The sequence below is a fragment of the Agelaius phoeniceus genome, chromosome 20 (genome assembly GCF_051311805.1).
Source record: "Agelaius phoeniceus isolate bAgePho1 chromosome 20, bAgePho1.hap1, whole genome shotgun sequence".
Taxonomy (NCBI): domain Eukaryota; kingdom Metazoa; phylum Chordata; class Aves; order Passeriformes; family Icteridae; genus Agelaius; species Agelaius phoeniceus.
Window position 1 is genome coordinate 215,563 of NC_135284.1, and position 10,338 is coordinate 225,900.

At 42.5% G+C, this 10,338-nt stretch overlaps 1 long non-coding RNA gene across 1 annotated transcript in view; it reads left to right on the forward strand.

Annotated features, from left to right (window-relative positions):
- LOC143695537 (uncharacterized) overlaps window positions 1-3,335 on the forward strand; it is a 37,830-nt gene extending 34,495 nt beyond the window's left edge. Inside the window, exon 3 of the long non-coding RNA XR_013184841.1 lies at window positions 2,984-3,335. This is a non-coding gene — a long non-coding RNA (uncharacterized LOC143695537). The remainder of the gene's footprint in view (window positions 1-2,983) is intronic.
- Window positions 3,336-10,338: the final 7,003 nt, after the last annotated feature.

Consider the following 10,338-nt stretch of genomic DNA (forward strand, 5'->3'; position numbering starts at 1 on the left):
CCTTGCCTTCCCAGTCTGGGCAGCAAGTAAATAGCTTCTGCTAATGAAGCCTTGGCTTTCTGAAGCAGGCTTTATTCCTTGGCAATGGGTTGTTTGTCAGCATGCTGAATGCTGAACAGGCAAGCTGATCATGTCCTTTTTCCCTGGCCTGCCGTGTCAATCAGGAGGTGGCACGTTCCCAGTCTCTGAGGAGCAGCGGCAGGAACAGAAATGGGAATTAACAGCTTCAAACCGCACGCATGTGAATGCAGGGAGAAAGGGAATGTGAAATTCTGGATGACAGACTATTTTATTTTTTTAACCCACTCAAGCAGCAGCTGCATCCATGGAAACTGCCTGCGTGAGATCTTCCTGTTTGTTTTTCCCCAGGATTTCTGTGCTGGCAGTGTCACCAGACGCCACGTAACCAGTTAAAATTCACTGCTTAGTTACACTCCCTGCCATGGGAGACCTTGGTGCTCTGTGCCCCCTGGCTATGGCAGAGGATGGGCAGCCATGGGACTGGCCAGAGGTGCAGATGGGCAGAGCAGGGGCAGAGGGTGCCCAGGGCAGCAGCAATGCCCCTGCTCCTGCTGAGGGCCCTGCCACCCCAGGGCTGCAGGGCACAGACTGGCAGGGAGAACAGAATCTTTCAGCTGGTTTTCCCCCTTGAATCATTGAAATTGTGCCAGTCAAACCCTTAAATAATGACCCAAATGTGAGCTTCCATCTCATGGGAAAGAGTATTTATGGGGGGTAAATAATATGTATGGAGACAAAGAGAAACAGAGAGGTGTTACAGAGCAATGGATGGGGCAGATAATTAAAAAGAGACAATTGTGCTCCAGGAATAAAGAGAGTGTGATTGACAGCATGCTGCCTTGGCCATGCCACTCAGGTTCCATGTGATACAGCTGTATGGAAGGGAAGGAAGCTTGCAGGGAAGAGGACTGAACAGAACTATTCACAGAAGATTCTCTGGAGCTGAGAGGTGACATTTTCCAGGGGAGGAGTGGACTGCTGGGCTGTACAGCACAGCCAGGTCCTGCTCTGCTGCAAGTGGCTCTGTGCTGGAGATGGAGCAGGGGTTGGGACAGCATAGTTTATTTACTGGAGAGAATTTTTCAGAAGAATGAGTGAGCTGTTTTGAATGTGTCTTTCTGGTGTATGACCCTAAATGGGGATTCAGGTGAAAACCAGAGACACCCAGACTCCTCTCCATTTGTCTCGTTCATGAAAACCAATTTCCTTCCCTTGCTTTATGTAATTGTCTTGTCCTCAATCTAATATTCCAGGTTTATGACGAACAACAAATCAATACCCTCTTTTTTGAAAACTGCCAATTAATTAATTGCTGGTGTCTGCCCGCATCCTGCAATCATACTAGATGTCAGCAGTAATTAATTTTTAAAGGAAATTGTTCTTGCTGAATTTTGAACACCAGCTCAGATCCCATCTTTCCTGCATGTTCACCTGAAGGGATGCTAGGCTGTTTCCCACAGGGGCATGTTCCTGACTGGTGGGGTGAGGAGCAGGTGCAGCTCATGGGAAAAGTGGACAGTGACACATCTCCACTGGAGCTCTGGGGGCATTCTCACAGGATTTTTGCATTAAATATGTTACTTTGGCTTATAAGAAAGTGAAAATACATGCAGAAAGCAAAGAAAAAATATATGCCTTTTGAAAAAGAATAACCACCTTTACCAATGTAGAACAAAAATACCTGCAAGGTCTGCTTCTGCTGTTGAACAGACACATTGGCTGTTGTATCATATAGACTTAGAAGGAACATCAAACCTCAGCTTTTCTCCTGGAATACAAATTATCCTCATTAAAAACCAAACTATATTAAGCGCTCATTGTAAGCTTTTAGAGAGACTAAAGGATAAACAGGAAGGAAATGGCCTCTCCTCTGCTCGCTTTTTTTCACCAGTAGGAACATGCATTTTTTAAAGTTTTAACAGATCACTTTGCTCCTCTGAAGGTCAAGTGAGGAAGCTCAGTTGCATCTCACTGCCTTCTCCCTGCCAGGCCAGCTCCTAAAACATCAGCCTGTTCATTCAACGTTGACTGCTTCTTCACATCCCTGCTTGGAGCCTTCCCCTCCCTCTGGGTTATCATGGATTATCTGACATTCCTCTAAGTTCTCACAGGAAGTACACACCTTAACATCTCTGGCAGGCACAGAGACGACTTGTGGCTGTCACTTTGCCCTCACCAGAACCCAGTGTCCCCTGGCACTGACTGACCAGTGCTGCCATGTCATGGTGGTGGAGGGCAGAGAGAGATCGTCCTCCCAGCCAGCAGTGCAGGGGCTGCAGACTGCTGGGGTGCAAACAGCAAACTGCAATCGAGCCAGGACACCAGGGTTAGCACACAGTGTCTAAAACAAATGTTCCAAGGAGTCCAGGTTCACCGCAGACCTGTTGGCTTCACAGCTCAATGACCAGCACCACCAGCCCAGGAGCATCACCACAGCACCAGTGCCTGCTGCAAGCCACAAAATGCTTGCAAGGTGGCCTCTTAGATGGATCTGCTGAAGTCCCCTGGCTCTAAGCAATAGGGAAGAATACCTCTTGTCAACTCATCAGTGTGCTTTAAAAATAGCCCAAGAAACTCTGGTGAAACCTTAGCTGATGAGCTTTTCAATGGTTTCTGAATTTAAATAGTTTCTTAATTCAATGGCTTTTCCCTCTCCCTTTACATGTTGCCTCAGGGTTATTTTTGCAGAATCACTTGAATTTCTTGTAACATGAACAGATTCCAATGCCAGCAGCATTGATTTGCTGTATTATACTGAGAATTAAGGGGTTATTTTCCAGTACTGTTGCCTATCCCAGTCTGTTCTCTGAGGGCTGAGCTTTGGTTTGCAGCCTGCAATAGATAGGGAAGGCAGGGGCAGTGCTGGGAGTGAGGGGGATTTAGTACTGGCTTCCTGTTTATTTAACTGTCCTTGCTTTTTTGTCTCATTTTCCCTGCATTGACCTCTCTGTGCTTTCAGCAGCATCTGCCACACCCAGGAGGTGAGGGGGTGGCATCTGGCAGGAGCATCACCTCAGGTTCTGGACACAGGTCCTGTTGGGGCAGGCACACAAACTACGTGAACTGTCTTCCACCAAAGCTGTTTTGGACAGCGGAGGAGGACAGAGCCATGAACACTCTTCTGACCTCTTGTTTAAAAGCGTTTGGAACAGAAGCATTCAAACAGTCTGGCAGAATATTTTTCAATAAATCTTGAATGTGGCAGTTGCATTTTCTATACTGTGCTGGAAAAAGGATTACAGTATACTTACTGCAGAGACAGGAAGATTGATTCTCACTTGGAAAATCTGTCAGATTTCTTGATTTAGAGAGCTGATGATTGGTGGAGTGTTTAGGCTTGATTTATATCAAGTTTTCTTTCTCACTTGCTTGCTTTCTCACTTTTTTCCCCCTGCATGTTGTTTTAATGTTAACATGAGTTAGTCTCATTCTGAATGATGTTTTGTTTAACAACTATTGAGGGGAGTTTGGATGTTTTTGATATTCAAATCAAAACTCTCTTCTCTAATACTTGTTTGGTCAGAGTAACATGACCGAATTTCACTTTCATGAGGTCTAAATAAAGTCACTGTACTTTATGGTGACAGACATTGGAATCCAACCCTTTACTCTAAAGAATGGATAGATGCTTATTCCCTGTGGAAAAGCCTTCTTGGCCCCAGAGAACTCTGCAACAAATAGTCTAGACCTTTAAAGATTAAGTTACTGTTTTCTTGGCCTAGCCATGGGAAGGAAGGTGGATCACACCCATAATTCCTCCAGGTCCTGGTGTTGCTGTCAGCACTCTGAGCAGAGTTTGGCTCACATCTAACAGTGTATGATAACCCTGACTGCAAATGAACACTTGTGTGTCAAATGTTTAAAGATGGTCCTCCAAAAAATGCCCATTAGAATTTAACATTTACACTGTATTTTGAAGGGAGATTCTTTGCTTTATATTCTCCTGCTCAAACACAGCATGTGGCTGAGCAGGGCAGTGAGTGAGTCATAGCTGTATGTGCATAATCTTCGTCTGATTGCATTGGTATTGAATTGCAGGTAGAGCATTACAATGATTTAACAAAAATATCTTTGCAAGTATCTAGTATTGATGGGAAGGACATTGTACATTTGCAGTGAAGTTATATCTCTGCAGTGAGGTCAGCTCATGACCAGTTTGGTCCTCTTGGCACCAGGGATGGGTGGAAGCCAAATCCAGCATTGACCAAACACCACCTGGTGCAGGTGGGAATTTTACCCTTCATACAGCTTTCAGCTAATTAGCACACATCTAGATTCATCTCTTATTAAATCTTTTGTGAACCTCTAACAAAAAATGGATTTATAATTAATGTAGGCATTCTTATCAAATCTATATTAGGGTGCTTGTTTGAGACCACTGACACTTAATTGGAGGTGTTGCTAAGTGCTTCTCCTTCTACAACAGCAGTTGTGGTTCCTCCCTGAAAGCATCAGACCTGAGGCAGATACACCCATCAGGAGGCTCCTCAGCTGGTGGTGAGCTCAGAAACTGAACAAATAATTCAAGCCCACTCCTCCTATTTTTAGTGGCTGTGTGCAGTGTGTCTCTTGGTGCACTGGGTGTTTGAAGGCGATTTCAGGTTCACATCCCAGTTCACAGATTGCTCTCAGAACATGCCTCTCAGTCACTAATCATCCCTCCCTTAAGGAAGTGGGAAGCTATTTGGATGTGGTCTGGCCATAACCAAATTATAGGCAAAACACACTGTTCAAATCCTGCCTCTCACAAGCGAGGCCAGATCCTCAGCTGCTATAGCACCCTTTTAATTATACATGTGGAAACAGTTCCCCAAAATCCATCTGGTTTCCTTCACTTGCATCTAGAAACCTAGAATTACAATCAGCACTAAATTGTAGCTGGGATTGTATTACATGATTGCTTAGATTATTGGTGCTGTTTCTGAATTTTCTTTTTCTACTCTTTTCTGAGGATGTGACAAGTAGTGCTCAGATAGAGTCCTATAGCTGCAGGGTGAATATCACCTTCTCAAATACAGCCTAATGGAACTTTCATTCCTTTTGTACTCCCATGGAAATAGAAGTTGGGCTGGAGAAGATCACACATGACTGTTACCATAATTTTGCTCTGTGTCAGATACGATCTCATCAGAGCTTGACAGTATCACTAATTTGAGAAAAGGGCACAAGCATTAGAGCTGAGATACGCACCCTTTAGCAATCCTTCAGTTTCTGGGGAAGGTTTCTGGAATGCAAATCATTGGGCATTATGCTCTGAAACGTTCCAATAACTTTTGAACCACAAAATTATGTGACTGTCAGAATTGAGGTCACTTCTACCCCTCCTCCTCACACTGCTCCCCCGTACCTGAATACAAATCTGAAAGATGTAAGCTATTAGTATTCCAATGGATTTCCTTTTCCATATGAAAAATGAAGGCTTCATTTAAAAAGTAATTTTAGTGTTAAGTTACCTATTTATGGTGGGTCCTGCACTCAGCTTGCATGAAGCAGATGTATAAATATTCTTTCTAACCAAGGGCTAAATCTTGGCCCTGGCTCTGAGACAATGCACAGGAAATAGGCCCGTGTGACTGGATAAAATTCCAACAGAGGAATCACTTCTCTGTTTTGTTAGGTCCCTGGGGGTATGTAAGTTCTACCCTCCTGGGCAATAAACCAGGATTTGCAGAAGTGCCTCGAGAATTTAGGATCCCAAATCCTGCTGAATGATATGGGGGATTTCCAGCACTGATTTCCTGGGCATTCAAAAGGCCCTGGTGTTTGCTCCATGGGAGGCAGGTACCCTACCGTGGCTCTGGATTCTCTGCCTCCCCATCCTGCCCAAAAGGGAGTGAAGGCTTTTCTGTTACTCTCTCTCCACAGGGAAATCAGCACTATAGAATTATTAATAGAGTTTATGGAGGTGGCTAAGCATGATTGAAAGGATGCTTGCAAATATAGGTAGAACTTGTTAGTGGCTCTTTAAAAGTGAGTAATACCATTTTAATTGTCGTCCTTACTGCTATATATCACAATAAGGTTATGTTGATGGAACCATCAAGCATAGTAAATGCTCCAAGTACAATATGTTAGTACTAATTATAGAGTAATTTAACAACAATGTATATGGAGAGGGCAATTTTGCATGCCAATTCACCATGGCAAATTTAATTGTATGGAAGTAGGGGAAAGCAAAATATTTTCAATAAAGAGTAAAATGACAGACACTGGGTGGCTTTTCCAGTGTTGGTGGCATTCCTGACTCCTTTTGAAAGGGTTGCTGCCACCTCACCCCACTGAGCATCCTTCTGGTACATGATTATTCACAGAGCACAGGAGATCTCAGACAGCTTGCTGGCAACAGCTCTGAGTCTCCTCAGCCAAAGCAGAAGTGTGTTATTCCTCATTGAGGCAGGTAAGCTTTGAGTGGAAGTGATGTGAAATGGTAATGGAGAATGCACAGATAGAGCCCTGGGTCATTTCCTTTTGATTAAGTTGCAAGAAATCAGAAGCTGTTACTCACTGAAATAAATCATCTATCAGCATTAAGCGTTTCCCCCCTCTTTTAATTATTGCAATTTATAGAGCTGCAAAAGGGCTGAATTTAAGAGGTGTAAATGTTTAGAGCAGTGGATGCACTGGGCCTTCTTTGCCAGCATCTGGAACTTGCCTATAGACTTATTTCAAATTAAACCATAAGCATTTGCATCTGTAAGCAAACAGTTGTTAAATTTGCACAAATAATCAATTTGTTCCATCCCAAGGATTTCCAATCAATATTGCATTCCAGCAGAGAAATAATGTAATAAGCCATTATTAGAATAATGTTGTGTTTGGTTGTTAATGCTCACAACTGACTTCAAATCTTTAATTAATTTGTAGATTAGTTAAATAAAAGTTTAAGTTAATAAATAGAAGTTAATTAGTTTTCATTCTGGTCTTTTTATTAAAATAGTGTTATTGTACTCCTAGTACAGATAAAATTGTCAAGTTTGACCAGAAATGGACGTAGCTTTTATTTCTCCACACTGGGGATGCAGGCCTTTTATTTTTGAAAGCAATTTATAAATAACAATATGAGTTTTTGTAAGATGCTGTGGAAACAAGTTGTTTTGGAAGCTCCTCTCTGCATGGTTCTGATTAAAGGTATTTTGCATATATGCTAATGCTTCAGCGATTTTCAACTTGGATGTATTAACACTTAGCATATGTCTTGTAGTGAGTGATTAAAAGTAAGGATTTTGGCTTTTCTGACTTGAGAGAAGTGAGCCGCTCCTGGTAAGCAGTGTTCTGTAAAACAAGAGTCTTCTTTACACAGTTCTGGAGAATGACAGTCAATGCATGGTTTCCATTTTCTTGGCTAATTATAATTAGCTATATATTTGCAGCAATAGCAAATTAAACATCATTAACAATCCTTGGTGAAATAATGCAGAAAGTACATTGAAAGTAATTTTGTTGTGCCTCATTACATGGAGAGTGGGTAGAAGTGGATTAAGCGTTTGTAACAAACCTCTATGTTTACAAAAGCTCAGAACTTAATTCTGATGCTGCTGTAGATTGAGCAGAAGATTTTGTTTCGTGACCCAGAAGAAATTTGAAATTTCCATTTATTTACCCCTTTTTACTCTCCCATATTGCTGCCACATAAGAGAGCTGAAGAGAAAATTTCTGGGTGCATGAGTGTAAATAGTCTGAGGAACAAAACAGGCCCAGGAAGGTTGTTGGTTTACCTTCAGTCACTCAAAAACAACCAACCATGAACTGGGTTTGTAAAGCTGAGGTAGTCTGAACTAAACCAAGTCTTTTATACAAAATTAAAATGCTTAATTCTTCCCTCCTTTTTGGAAGACTATGCATGCATGTAGTCTGATTGTTTTCTGGGAAATGTGTAGATGTTCCATACTGATGAGAAAAGTTAATGCTTGTTTTATGTCACTTTTTCCCCTATGTGCTGTTTAATATTAATGATGTAAGTTGCTGTGTCAAAATATTAAATAATTGTAGCCTGTACAGGAAAGGAGTTTTATTTTAACCTTTGAAAACTGTATTTACATGTTTTAGTATATATGAATAATGCATAAAGTTAGGCACTAAGGTTATTTTCAAAGTCAGCCATTTCAGGATTAAGCTGTAGAAAAAAATAAAAGAGTGGTTTCTTTCCTCTTGCTCTCCCCCTTTCTTTAAATTCCCCAGGATTCAGGCAAAAGCACTGAAGTCGAATGCCATTAGGATTTCTCACTAAACTTCAAAGCTTAATTTAGTCTCTGCTGGAATAAAGAAAGGCATAAAACAGGCACAGTGGAATCCATTTAAATGAGTGACTGTGGAAAAAAAGAGTGTTTCTAAGAAAACAAATGTTCTGCACATTCTTTTAACAGAACTCCTCCACCAGAGCACAGTGGCTCAGGTGCAGCTGTGCCCCGTTGCCTGGGGCGCTGGGTGCTGTCCCAGCTCTGCCCTCCCTGCTGCAGGGTGAGGTGCCAGCCCCGTGCCCCCGGGCAGTGCAGAGGCTGCTCCTCTGGTCTCCATTCAGGGAGTGTCTCCATTCACTTGCAGTGCCTAAGTGACCCCTGTCTCCAGGCAGGGACTGACCTCCTGCTCCCTGCCTGGGGGATGTGGGACCAGCTGCCCATGCAACCACATACGTGTGTGTTTGGGTGTGTTTGACAGTTTTCCAGAACATCATTGTAATAGGGTAAGGCAGCATGGAAGATTTGCTTTATTTTCCAGCATATTTGATGCTTCCTGAAAGATGCAGTTGTACTGCAGACTGCTCCTTTATAACCTCACTCGTCAAAGAAATGTTCTTGTCATTAGCAAGGTGTTGCCTTTAAATCACTTCCCTCTCTGTGTTTGTCATTCACTGTGACTTGATTTTTTTTCTCCTATGAAATGAGCTGTATAATTTTGCTATGGTGGTACTAAATGCTTTATTTCAGAAGTATTATAGGTTAATGCAGCTTCTGACATATCTAAAAATTCAAGGGCTGTGATTGTCTGTTTTGCCTTCGGGATAAGCACTCATAATCCAGTCACTGTGTGACTGCAGCAACTGCTCCAGATAATGCAGTTTGCTTCCAACCCACCCCACCGGTGCAGAACAGACCTGGAAAGGTCTCTCCACTGTGGTTCATAGGACAAAATTATTTTCGTTATCAGTACTTTTAAGAGCTTGTGATTCCATAGCCTCTCCTCCCCACACACCTTGGAGCCCTCCGTTGGGCATGCTGAAAGGCAACAGCAGCAAAAGCCATGTGGGCAGCTGGATGCTGTTCCCTGCACTGGGGCAGCACCTGAAGGAGCTGTAGCCAAGACTTTGGTGAGCCTTGAACTGCAGAAAAATCCCAGTTGGTGTCTCCAGGGTGGGCAGGAGGCAAGTTGGGACCTGCAGACCACCCTCCTGTAGGCCAGTGTGACAAGCAGGCTCCAAGAGCAGGGGCAGGACACAACTCTGCAGTAGGAGGGCAGGGAGAGACTGCATTGATGAGATCACATTTCCTCAGTCAGAGTTGATTTCATTTAAAAATCTTTGGGCCTTTCACATCATCTTAACTATTGCATAAATATTTAATGATTTGCATAATAATTTCATAAAGCATTTAATAATGCACTTCCATTGTATTCCTCTTCATTTTGCTTGACAATGATTCATGTGATTAAGAGAAGCCATTCTCCTCTTTGCTGCTCTTTCAGGTAGCTTGGTCAAAACCATGCAGCCATTAGTGGTGATCATGCCCCATGTCTAGAAATGATACACTTCCCAATAAGATTTTAACATTTTCTGTGAATTGCTTTGTTTGTATGCATGATGGTGCATGATGGTGCAACCCGAGGGGCCTTCAGACTGAAGAACCAGGGTGTGTGGATGGTAAATGGAGTCCTGTGATGGGAAAAGCTCCTGGTCTGGGAACCAGCAACTGAAGATAAACAGGTGCTGTGTGGATGGAGCTGAGAGATGGATGTGTTTGCTGGTCTGAGTGTGCAGGAGGCTAAAAAATGTAACATCATGGCTCAAAGGGGAAGAGCTGATTTACAGTCCATTGTATACATATTTTGTACAAAATGTATAAAAATAAAGAGGTAGCCCCTGTGCCTCAGCTATTAAGAAATGGTTGGCTACAAATTCTTTTTTTGTTAAACAAGCTGATTTTTGGCATTACAGAGCTAATGCACATTCATAATTTTTGCCAGCTCTAATTTTAGCCACCTAGAGTCTTCATTACAGGACATATGTGTAATTAAATTGCCTTCTTGAGAATTTACAGGCAGTCCTTGCTCACTATTTCCAGATTTGAAATGATCAAAATGTTTTTAAAATGATCCTGTAATGCT